Source organism: Stegodyphus dumicola, chromosome X1 (assembly GCF_044657685.1).
Source record: "Stegodyphus dumicola isolate Sdum_Otavi_A_Nest chromosome X1, ASM4465768v1".
NCBI classification, from domain to species: domain Eukaryota; kingdom Metazoa; phylum Arthropoda; class Arachnida; order Araneae; family Eresidae; genus Stegodyphus; species Stegodyphus dumicola.
Window position 1 is genome coordinate 98660423 of NC_140780.1, and position 13004 is coordinate 98673426.

General features: G+C 32.6%; 1 protein-coding gene across 1 annotated transcript in view; it reads right to left on the reverse strand.

Moving 5' to 3' along the window:
- The window catches only part of LOC118200787 (uncharacterized), a 77686-nt gene extending 76167 nt beyond the window's left edge, over window positions 1-1519 (reverse strand). Inside the window, exon 1 of the mRNA XM_085808450.1 lies at window positions 1331-1519. The gene's annotated coding sequence lies outside the window, so the exon portion shown is untranslated. The remainder of the gene's footprint in view (window positions 1-1330) is intronic.
- Between the last annotated feature and the right edge of the window lie 11485 nt (window positions 1520-13004).

The window sequence follows — 13004 nt, forward strand, 5'->3', positions numbered from 1 at the left end:
CAAAACATTCATATTTACATTTAAATATATATGATATATATATATATATATATATATATATATATATCAAATATTGAATGAACTAAAATTCATTGAAATCGAAAACAAAATTCTAATACTTGCTCAATAGTTGCAAAGTAAGATAATAATAATTTATTTACTAAAGAAATATTGATTATATTATCTCCTAATATAAATTTAATAGAATGTATCTAAATGAAGTAACCCAGAAGTATGAAATTAAATTCTGAAAAAAATTATATGTACTTGAATTTAAATCATGAAAAATAGAAATTCAAACTTTGAAAAAGAAAATTAATAAACCAAGTAATTATCGTCATTGATCGGAAATTAGTTGCCTTTTCAAGGGGAACAAACCAACTCCCATTCAATGAATAATAAGTAATAAATGCGAAGGTGTTTCGTCTTTGCTCAAGTAAGAATGATGATGCCAAACTGGCAAATTTAGTTAAGGCCAAAATTGTTGTTCCATGAAGTTTTAGAAAACTCGAGATGTTATAGCCAAATTAAGTAGAGTACTATAAAGAATTCATTTGAATGCAATTTTAACACCTCTGTAAATAGCGCGTCGATATATTATTATAGTGGCGTGTTTTTAAGGTCCTTCTCAAAAGTGTCGACGAAGGTATTAACAATAAAAAATAAAAGATCAATTTAACATTTTTGTCTTAATGAAAAATACGTTACATTGTAGATTAAATTCGATTCATATCGGTAAATTTTAGAGAATAAAATATTAATCTTTTCGCCAATATTTCAGTACTTATTCTTGAAATATGATTTAATTCCATAATTTTGCATGAGATAGTGTAAGATAATAACATGATTTTCTAAGTAAGATTATTCCATGGTTGTCTTTATAAACAAATATGATCTGAATTTATCTACTCACAATGTGCGTGAATTCTTAAAAGTAAAGTGGCATTTGCTTGCATATGTGTCGTACGTACATATGCTGAAATATTTATTCAGTTAAGGAAAAGCTGGATAAATTATGGGATCAATTCAAGTCTTAGACTCGGCACTTATTGAGAGTCATTTATATAAAATTCCTTTTCGAATTCTATTTTTTTCTGAGAACCCTGCTCCATTCAAACATTTATATATTTTAAAAAATTTTCTATTAAGAGCCACTAAATGTTGCAGTTCACCAATTGTAACCAGTCATTTCAGTCGTAGAGAAAACAAATTTTATTAACCTGGTGATGAAAGAGTGACAATTGAATTCAATTCGGTTTAAATTGTCACACTTTCTCACACCTAAACATTTTTAATCACTGTGAAGGAAAGCTAAATTATAGTTACTTACGTACGTGATCTTGGAGAAAAGGAAATCCGTTTGCTTGGAGTCCCGCTCTAAAATAAACTTAAAGAACGATTTTTTTTAATGCTTAAAGAGCCAGACTTCTAATGATAAGCTGCAACTCCGCACCTTTAGGAAGAAATTTCTTCGCTCCCTTGATTCTTAATTAAGCCGTTCAGGAAAAGGTAGGTGCGACGTGAGGGAGACTACTTGGCGATTATTGAATAGGCTGTCCTCTTACTGCTGTTCCACCAGTCTCTAATCCCTAAGAAAGAGAAGCTTAAAAACACGTTTTCCCCCTATATAACCTTATACAGTGGGAGTAAACCCTCAACGATATCGATCTGCTCAGATATTTCTTTGACGATTTACACTGCAACCGGAAATTCACATTCTAGTTGTTTTGAAGCAATTAGTTGATGCAATTAAATAGTGCATCTTAATGTTTAATTTCTTTTGATCTACTCGTATTAGAGATTAGGCTGATTTCTTTCATTGGGAAGTTAATGATTTGACAAATTTATATTAAGGTATATCGAGCGTGTATTTTTGTTTTCGATTTTATCACGTACAGATTGTTAATACAGGGTTCCGTAATAAATGTATTTTACTTTCTTGTCCAATCCGTTAACTTTTTTTTTTCAAAATTTTTACTATAAAAAATAAAGGCTCATGATTTAGATGAAAAATGGATTATGATATGTTTTATATAAAAAAGTTTACACCATGCGAAATTGTGATTTAATTAAAAATCCCTATTAATTTAACTGCACGTGTTAAATCACAGTAATACAGTTCACATCGCTGTTCTGCTGTTTTGTCCGAGAGTCCATTTCAAATAACTTACTCTAATACAGTATACATCGTTTTTATCCTCTTCGCACTTAACCCATTTCAGATTCTTTCTCTTTTCCTACATTATATTATGTTCACTTCAAAGCATCGTCATCACTAGTATCAGCCATAACAGGATTTTAAATTGCAGCTAAAAGAAGCTCTTAATATTTTCTTTGGGTTCTAATGTATGAAATGTTCTTTCTAGTTATAATCGCTTAAATTCCATCGATGACGGTATTATCATTTCATTTGGTGTTAAACTGCATTCCGAATAGTTAGCATGCAGCCTTATTTTGTGTCTAGATTTAAATAGAAGCGCTTGTACAAAATCACTCATTGTGATCGTTACACCAGAAAATGCTTAAATCGGATACATTTGCAAAATTTGATGATAGAAGCAAAAATTAATGTAATGAATGAAATACCACAAAAAGAAATTTTCATCACGCAAAAAATAAAATATTGCTAACTGTTTCAAAGTTCAGAGATTGCAAAAAAGATAGTAAATTTTAAATAAACCTCATGACCCTATTCTTTAAAAGATTTAATATAAATTAAATATCAATAAATGTTGAATAATGTTGAAAATAAATGCATATGTAGTTTAGGAAAACAATATAATTTACTATACAAGATATTTCTCCCGACTTCTTAGCATGCCTTCGTGGTGTGAAGGCCAGCACACTAGGCGCGTATTCGAGAGATCCGTGGTTCGAGTCTCGGCGAGGGCATTCCTCATTTTTCATCTCACCTGCTTCGAGAAAACCTAATGCCTGTACAACTAATAAAAGTAAATGACAAAAACTAAATGCATATTTCATCTTCTCTCAAATGCTTGACAAACATTCCATGTACATTATTTACTTTACTGGATGCTTATATAAACGAACGTTTCGAGGATTTGCGTGCTTCGGCTAGCTGCCAAATTCGAAGTTCAAGTTTGAGGAATTTAACTGCGTAGTTACTTGAAAGCTAGACTTTTTAGCTGAGTGGCGAACAGCGGTAAAAGGAACGAAAAGATTCCAGTAGTTCTTTCAAGTAATTTGGTAAAGTTGCAATCTGTAAGGCATTTGAAAAGACTGACTTCATGTGTGAAACTGAATCAAGCAATGACTGATATAAATAATATTGCTTATATTAAAAGTAAATATCAATATCACTGTCAATCAAAGAAAGCAATGTGAATCTTCTTATTGTTCTGTTCCTATCTACTTAACTTCAACTACCTTCAGCAAGTGAATTTGCATTGCTGTGATCTCCTGTTTGAAAGCCTCTGAATTGAGGAAAAGTCATCGTGAGAATGTAGAATTTTTGCTTATTTTGATGTGAATATGTGCTCTACAAGAAGACACCAAAATTTTGACTGCATCATTTAAAAAATATTGAATGCAACGAGCTACAATGCTAATCGGGAATATAGTGTTCGTGAAATTGTCTTCTGTTTTGGTGTTTTATGTGTTGCGGGTGATTAAAAAGTTATGAGGTGGTTTGTGCCTCGGTTATAACGTCATAAGTGCTATATCATATATAATGCATATTAATGGATTATTGTGTTCATACTGAAAGGTTTGTTCTCAGAATTAATTCATATAAAACCAAAAATAACGTACAATGGTAAGGCACTTTCTGGTTTTGATGCAAATGCAATCAGTGCAGAAGCAACAACAATTCAAGCTGTTATGGTATGTTCATTATTTTCAAAATAGAAAGAAATTATTGGACTGGTACCAGTACTTAATATGGCTGCTGAAGATGAATTAGACATATCTAACAACAAGAAGCAATACAATAAAATTAATAATAATGCACATTCTATACTATGTTATCTTTTGTATAGTATGCAGAAAGGTTAATGATTTTAAACAGTGTATGAAATGTATGATTGAAAAAATAGTGTTAAAGAAACATTAGCATTTCTATAAAAAATTGTAATCTATAATTATGTGATATTTAATTGTGTAATATTAAAAAACACTAAATATTTTTTATTGATTGCAAATTGCAGTTTTATTACTTTTCATTTGGTATTTATTCTTCCAAACACCGTGTAATTCGTGTCTTTTAAATATCGCCGTTATTGTATGTTTATTAGATTATCTCAATAAATGAATGTTGGAAATAAGGTTTTATTTTTTATTAAATATAAGTATTTTCTATTGCTGTTATATGTGTTTATTAGTTTATCTCAATAAATGAATGTTGGAAATTGGGTTTTATTTATCTCAATAGATGAATTTTGGAAATTAGATTTTATTTTTTATTAAATTTAAGTATATTCTATTTTCTTCGCTTACTTTTTATATGTTTGTGATAACAAAGAAGTTCATAGTAAATAGAAACAAAAAGTTTCATCGTGTGCTATTTAACGTATTTAGCTTACTATCGTATACTATATTATTTAAATTATTTCTGTACAGTAACAAAAGGAAAGTTATTGATTATAAAAAGTGTTTAAGTGTGATTATGGCAAAGCCTCGATGGCTCTCTGCCTAAGGGGAGGGATGCCTTCGTGGAGGACTTTCTAAGGGAAACTGGCTCGTATACACGTTACACATGGGGAAAACCACGAAAACGCCCATGCAGCCAGCCCGTTCGCGGGATTCGAACCTCGGACCGAACTACCAGTGTTCAGCGACTTTACCGCTCGGCCGCTGATGAGTCCCTAAAAAGTGTATGAAATAATCATTGCAATCTACCACTATTCTAAAATGTAGAAAATAAAAATAAGTAAATACATTAACATATGATCGAAAGAAATGGTGTTAAGAAACATCAGTATTACTGGTAAATGCTGCAATCCATAATTATTGCACTTTTAATTGCTTACTGTTTAAAAAACACAAATAATTTTTTATTAACTGGAAATTTTCGTTCTGTTACTTTCCTTCTGATATTCATACCTTTAAACACTACTAGTTCATGTTTTTTTCTTAAATAGTGCTGTCATGTAAGTTGTTTGTTAGGTTATTATTTCATTTGAGATATGAATATGGGAAGTTTTTTTCTTGGTTATTAGATTTAGGTATATTTTTGTATGAAATATTTTTGATCCCATTTATTAACTTCTTTATACAGTCTTTCATTTGCATATCTTAGAGATATAGAAGTTAATGGTTATATTTTTTTGCTATGAAGCTCGAATAAATTTATACTTGAGTTCAGGTAAAATACTGATTAAGTAACCTTAAGAACCTCTTCCTAATTTATCATGACAGGGCAATTTTCAATATCTCTGAAATTTAACAGAAATAAATGTGATAATGCTGTTATAATCAGAATTCCTTTTTTTTTTACCCACATATATAGCTTTACTTTTATTTATGTCTGATTGAGTTTTATTTACTTAAAACCTAGTATTATTGTTATATTTTTATAATAACCGCTTTCATAATTACTCTCACTTAAGGGGAAAAAATGATGAAATCTTAAATAATAGTAACTTAGAATTTAAGTTATTTAAAGAATAAAGTACTGAAAATAATTAAGGCTATTATTAACTATGCATATTTAGTCTAAAGAGAAAAAATTGTATAATCTTCTGGTTTTCAGGAAATGATAAAATATTTAAACTTTAGAAAAATACAAGGAATACAAAATTTTAAAAAAGAAGAAAAATGCATAGATTATTAAGCTTATTTTTCTGCATAAATCAATATGTAACACAAGGACATAATAATGACATTTTTACAACTGTTGCAAAAAGGTGGAATTTTGCGAATATTTAGGCGTCGTTAAGGCGTCGTGATACGATGCTTTCCCAACCAAAATATCACCTGCGAAAGGCGCAATAACGACGTCTATGCGACAAAAACCTCATCTGCAAAGACGCAATAAAGACGTCTTTACAACGATTGCAAAACAGTGGAATTTTGCGGACATCTGGGCGTCTTAAAGAAGACATATTGCAACGACATCCGCGACGAGTTTGGCAACGTCGTAACGACGTTGCTGTGCTACTTGGGTGCATAATGCTAGCCGGACGTGCTTTCCAATAACACCGCGAAGTAGGGCACGCAATATGAAGGAAAAGGAAAAAAACCTTACATATTTGGCAGCAATTTGATTTTTGTTCCAAAAATTACTGTACCTGAAGCAATCTCTAAAAATACGTTTTGCGAATTAAAATCTCTAGATTTTAGACCAGTAAGACGCTACAAATTTTGTATCTTCGAATGAAAATCTATTTCTTTAGTTCTGGTGATAAAGGCACTAAACTAACTGATCTGACTAAACCTAATGTCAAACACAAGTGTGATAAGTAAGAAATTACAAGCAATTTAGTAAAAAAAAAAAAAAAAAAAAAATTAATAAAACTACTTAAATAAACTTGCACAGCATACATGCAGTAAGTGAAGGACTAAAAATTTGTTGCTTCTTAATATATAAGTATATATATATATAATGTTGTATGATCTTAAATTCACTTAGTGCGAAATCGAGTTATTCTACTACTTGCGCAATATATATATATTATGTACAACATTGCTTACCAATTTTGGCACAGACTTTATATTCTGCTTTTCCTGATATGGTAAAAAAAAGGAGTGTAAATGACATAATCACAACCAGTTTTTAAGGATTTATTTAGTTTTACTAACCATATATTTTATGTTAATTTCCTTTGATGTTTTTCTCGCTTTCAATTTCCTGCCAGAATACAAATTTCTACTTACGAGTATTCACACGAGCTAGAAAAAAGATACTATTTAAAGAAGGTTACACAAGGTAGAATCAGAGCGTGTTCCCCCTGTTGAAGGCTACGTTTACTAATTGATTTTCTTAACAACTGTATATATGCAGCTTCGTCCAACCGGGATAGTGGTAAGCGACGCTGACTGTCGTACCGAAGGGCCCGATTTCGAATCCCAGAGAAGGCATGAATGTTAGTAACTGTGTAGCGTCTGGGCGGTATTGGAACCCTCTTGCAGCGAGCCGAAAGTCCTCTTGAGAGGTTGCTGGTAGGAGAAGATGGGTGGAAGATCCTTGGACCCGTGGAATTGAGCAAAGTCGTACTGTCATCCATATGGTGCTCAAGGCTCTTGCCAATAACAGGAGTAATCTTGCACTCCTTGCCACGATGAATTTCGTGGGTTTGTTCTAGTGTTACTGTTAGCCAAGTGAGATAAATCACAACAACAAAACATATCTGCAGCGCTGCGTTATTCTGGCCATTAGGCTTGTGACTCCATAGTAGGTCTGAGCTAACTTGCGCGTTTCTCCGTCTGTGTAGCCGTTGGGTTAAATTGCATCTTAATTAGTTAAGTTGTGAAGTTCCATCCTTTTATCTAACAAGTAAATGTGGAGAAACCTAGTGAACAGCTAAGCGAATAATCACTTTAGTTCAGGAAGAGAGACGTAAACTCGAGAAGGGTTAATTACCCTTTATTGCTCAAAATAAGATTTAACAAATGGCCTCTTTCTCAGGGCGTACAGCAAAGCCTCCACTTGGGCTTGAACTCAAAATAATAAGACATAAGGCTCAACTAATGCTTAACTAAAGAGCTATATCCGAAGCTATCAAAATTCAAAGTAGTTGGCTCCTAATATCGAATAAACTATCGAAGTTTTCAAAGGGCCTGTAATACGGCCGAGCGTAGTAACAGCCTAGAGAGACTTAGCCAAAAGGCAAACGCGCGCTAGTCAGAAACTCTGAGGCTGTCTCTCGAAGTGAGTGTAACTTCGACTTAAATACTACTCTTACTTATTTGCATTAAACGCGATTCTAAAAACACATTCTGATAGGAGATTGTAAGCTGAAATTTGGAAGGACAGGAAAGTAACTTTGACTAAAATTAACTGTTAGAAACTTAGGATAAACCTTAAAAAGTCAAGTTCGTTATTTCTGATTTAAGTCATAAATGCTGGGTGCTTCGTAAGCATGAGCAGTGCCTTCTGTTAAACTTTAATGTGAGTTAAATAAAAGGGTCTTTTACACCCTTCGTACATTTATGTCGTTATTTCAAAGACATAGTAGTAAGTCACTTTACAGTTTACAGTTCTCGTACAGTTTATGCTACCAAAGAAACGAAACACTGTAAGTTTATTATCATGACTAGTATAATAAATATAGTGATTTTATGAACTTAATTTTTTTATTATTTTGTTTTTCAACTTCATCCATTCATTCGTTCTTTAACTGTATGTGTAATTTCTACCCTCTTAACGAAACGTATAATGTTAATTCTGTGTTCATGGCCTTCTGAATTCAGTTGAAATTCGTTTTTATTTTGTTGTTGTTGCTAATGCTCACTTGTCTGACGTATAGTCAGCCCAAGCCCACGAAATTCCTCGTGGCAAGGAGCGAAAGATTACGCCTGTCGGTGGCAACAGCCTTGAGCACCTTACAGGTGACAGTGCCATTTAGCTCAGTTCCGCCCCCAATTTTGGTGGAGAGCACCTCGGGGAAAAGGGTCCTCCACCCCTCTTCCTCTAACCTCTGGAGAGGACTTTTGGGTCACCGTATATTTAGAGTGCCCCATGTCTCACTGGCACTATATATTTAGAAACATACATGCCTTCTCCAGGATTCGAACCCAGGTTCTTCGCACGGCAGTCAGTGACGCTATCGTATTTATTAATCCCTTTTTATTCTTTTGGATTACATTTGTGAATATGCAAAGTCTTTTTTTTTTATTTTCATGTGGATTTATTGCCATTTTTATAAAGATAATTTCTAGCTTTTAATTTTCTCTTGCTTATAACATTTTAAAATTCTCGCATTTTAGCTTCTATTTTATGGATTTTTCATTTTGCTTTCAAAGAAATTTACACAAAATTTAATATTTTATTGTATTGCGATTTACTTTGGGTTCCAAGAATTCACTCAATTGCTACTTAGAGACTTCATTTTTTGTTAATATTTTTTTTTTTACTTTTTATCTCTAGATAATCATATGTTTTGATTTTTGCAAGTTGAACAATTTACTGACCCATATTGATAACTTATACAACTATAAGTGTAAGATAAATTTGTAATATCTCCTCAAGTCTTCGTTTCTATCTGGTTGTTCCTTCTTTTCACCCTAAAGTGCAAAGTGATAATAATAAATCTTTCTGAAATCGCAACTTGCACTGGTTCATAAGTTTCAATTGTTTCACATCATTTGGATAGACAACAATCTCGTCATTTTGTCTATAAAACAGCTGTCAGACTGTGACAGAAATTTTCAGATCGGATGCTGGTTTCCATGTAAACCGACTTAATCCTTAACTCCCCGTTTGTCAATGAATTTATATGCAGAATGAATTTATATTTAGCTCAATTAGAATAGTATTAAAAAATAATGCATCATTTAATACAGCTATGGAAAACTGCGCTACCTTCGCGTATATTCTAAATACTAGGTTACTATGGGAGTTTTAATTTATAAACATAGATTTAGGAAAAGGAATAAGGACAAAAAAAAAAAGAAGAATTTTTTTATGTATCGCCAGGAAAAATCAAAGAATTGTAACTCCTTTCTAATTACAAGCTACAGATGGCTCCCCCTTCTTCCCTTCGTATTAGTTGTCATTTTCTGGAAGTGGAAAACAGGAAATGACACAAGGTTGAAAGCAGAAGGCGCCCACCGGAACCTAATCCCATTCCCAATTTATTTTGCACTAAATGAAGGGACGTGATTTCCCTTCATGCAACCCGACATTAACGCGAAAGCGTCTGACCTCCCCCTTTCAATTGAATAAAATTCGATGCGCCGTACCAGAGAAGAGAGAGAACCGATGAGAAAATTTACCGTAACATTTTTATTTATTTATTCTGGGGTGGGGTTAGAGTTCGATGATGAACTTCTTAAAATTACTAACGACAGGTTTTTGGGAACTGAAAGACTTTTAAAGTATTTCTTCGGTTCTTTTAGAATAAAACAGATTTATATACACATTTTCTAGCTTAGGCTGCATTCGAAGCAAGTGAATTATTCAATGGCAGTATTTTTCTTAATATTTTACTTTATTTATCCGGCTTAACATTCTGCGACAGAAATAAATATGTATACGATTTTGTTTAAGAAACACATATTACATAGCAAAGAACTGTAGAAATCTCTCTATATAAAGATGAATGAATGTCTGTTTGTGTGTTTGTTCGCGATTAATTCAGTCACTACTACAGCCATCGTCACCAAACTTTCTACAATTCTTTTCTGGGTTCTAGGAAAGGTCGACGTCTAGTTCCCCCCCAAAAAATAGCTAAAAGCACAGATACTAATTAAAAACCCTGAAATTCCTAGTTTTCACCCTCATTTTTCCAAGTGCAACAGTCTCGCATGCTGGAAATAAAGATCTGCTTTATTTCGAGAAATGTTGCCCTGCTCGCTTTCAAATCACAGAGTTTGTTAATAAAATATTTCTAAGTTTTACGACGAAACAAAATAGCATTGCCAAACATTAAATATATTATTATCAATTTCAAAAATTCGTGGAAAGCTATTTCTACTGTTCCCAATTTCGTACGACTTTAACCAGCCGAAATATTAATTAAAAATTCTGAAAACACTAATTTTCACTCTCATTATTCAGAGTGGCAACAGTCTCGCGTCATGGAGTTAAAAATGCTTTATTTCGAAAAGTGTTGCTGCTACTCACTTTCAAATCGTAGAGTTTGTTATGTGAGGTTCCAACATTTTCTTTAACAGCTAAGTGTGTAAGCACCTCGTGAATTGGTAAGCGAATAATCGCTTTAGTTCCGGAACAGAGGCGTAAACTCAAGAAGGGTTAATTACCCTTTATTTCTCAAAATAACAATTTAACAGTCGGCTCCTTTCTCAGAGCGTACAGAAAAGCCTCCACTTGGGCTTGAACTCAAGAGTACTAAGAAATAAAACTTAACTAATGCTTAACTAAAAAGATACATCCGAAGCTATCAAAATTCGAAGTAGTTGGCCCCTAAATATCAACTAAACTGGCGAAGCTATCAAGGGCCTGAAATACGGCCGAACGTAGTAATAGCTTAGAGAGATTGTAACCAAATGGCAAACGCGCGCTAGTCAGAATCACTGGTTCTCTAAAGGTTCGTTCCCACTGAGGTTTCTCTGAGCTAACAGAGTCAGTTCCATGTGTCGACTAGCTCCGCTATGACTGCAGTTCAGATTTTTCAACTTGCTGTCCTACGGTAAAAACTGGTTTTGGAGATGGTCGGCTACCTCAATTGTCTCCGTTAGCTCAGATAAACCCCAGTGGGAACGGCCCTTAATGAAGACAGTGGAACTTCGACTTAAATACCGCTCTTCCTCATTTGCATTAAAAGAACAATGTCTGTATGCGTGTTTGTGTGTTTATATTTTGTTCTCGTAATTGGTTTCTTATCAATTATGATAACTTTTTTGCCACATTTAATCGACTAAAATTGAATATAGGTGAAATATTGAATGGAACATGAGCTTTTTCGATCATTTGATTAGAAAGACGAAGATAATTAAAACCTTCGTGCCGTTGTTACTGATATAATGAGAGAGAATTCGTTTATTTTTTATCAGAGTTTTTTTGTGGGTTTCATATGGCAGACTGAAAAATGCATGACTATGAATCGTATTTTTTGCATCGTTATTAGAGAAGAATTACAAAGGTATCATTCTCTCTTTGTTGTTAGATGCGTTACTCTCAATCTAACTTAACTGGTATTGGGTACTTCCGCTAGTTTAGGAATAAATATGATTGATAATAAAAAACATTTATTTATTGATAATAAAAAACATTTATTTATTGATAATAAAAAACATTTATTACATTAAATATTTTGAAAGAAATTTTTTTTTTCATATGCCAAAATTTTTCATCTAGTTATGAAATATTCTGTGCACATTTAATAAGATTATTTATAATTTTATTTACTACCAAAATCACTTACAGATTTCTAAAGATGTTGATTCCCAGAGACAAAACTGTCTATAAACGTGTTTTTTTTTAATTAATTTATTTATAATAGTATAAACATCAGCCATTTAACTTTGAAAAGCGCTTCCAGAAGGCATCATTTATAAGGAAATAAACCACGAAAGCTTTTCTGTTATTAATTAGCAAATTAACCAGACTCTAAAATGAAACGCAAAGTGAATTACGTTACTGGAATATTAATTAAGCAGAATTTATAAAACAATATCAGATTCTTTCCGAAACAAAATAAATCCTCCGGGAATCCTAGAAATGTGTTTCAAATACGAACTCATTCCTCATTTATTACACTGAAATGAAAGGCGGTGTTAATTTAGCTTATTTAAGCCGCGAAATCCAAAAGTTATATCTCTAGCCATGCATAAAATTCCATAATGAAGCATTCAGACAGATTGTACCCAAAATATTGTATTTAAGTTTGCAAACAGGGATTACAATTTGAAGACAGGGATTTGCAAACAAACTGAAATGTAAAATCAATCGATCAATTTTTGATGGCTCGGATATTTCCATTTAATTTGATTAATGATTATAAGCTCAATATCACACTGCTTTTTAAGTTAAGGCGACATTTAATCAAAAATAATTTAGATCAATCGCATTTGGGCACAGAACATTGATTTATCGAATTTCCTGTACAGTTAGTTACAGTTTACTTCTGTTTCTGTTAACACTTTTCTGTTCCAAAGGTCACACCTTTCTTATTTCCATGCTTAGAGCAAATACTGTTTTGTTGTTGTTGTTTTCTTGTCCATGTATTTCATGGAAGAATGGTATTGCATATTTCCAGCGTCATTCTGACTAGAGGGCGCTGCGTTCGTCCTGATAGTCAGTGGCAGGCAGGATACTAAAGGTGTAGGACATGGAAGGCAGAGATGCCTAATAATATATCTCTTATTGATTGCAATTTTCATATATTTTCGTGTAAATAAATGTTGTTATTGTTTACAAAATC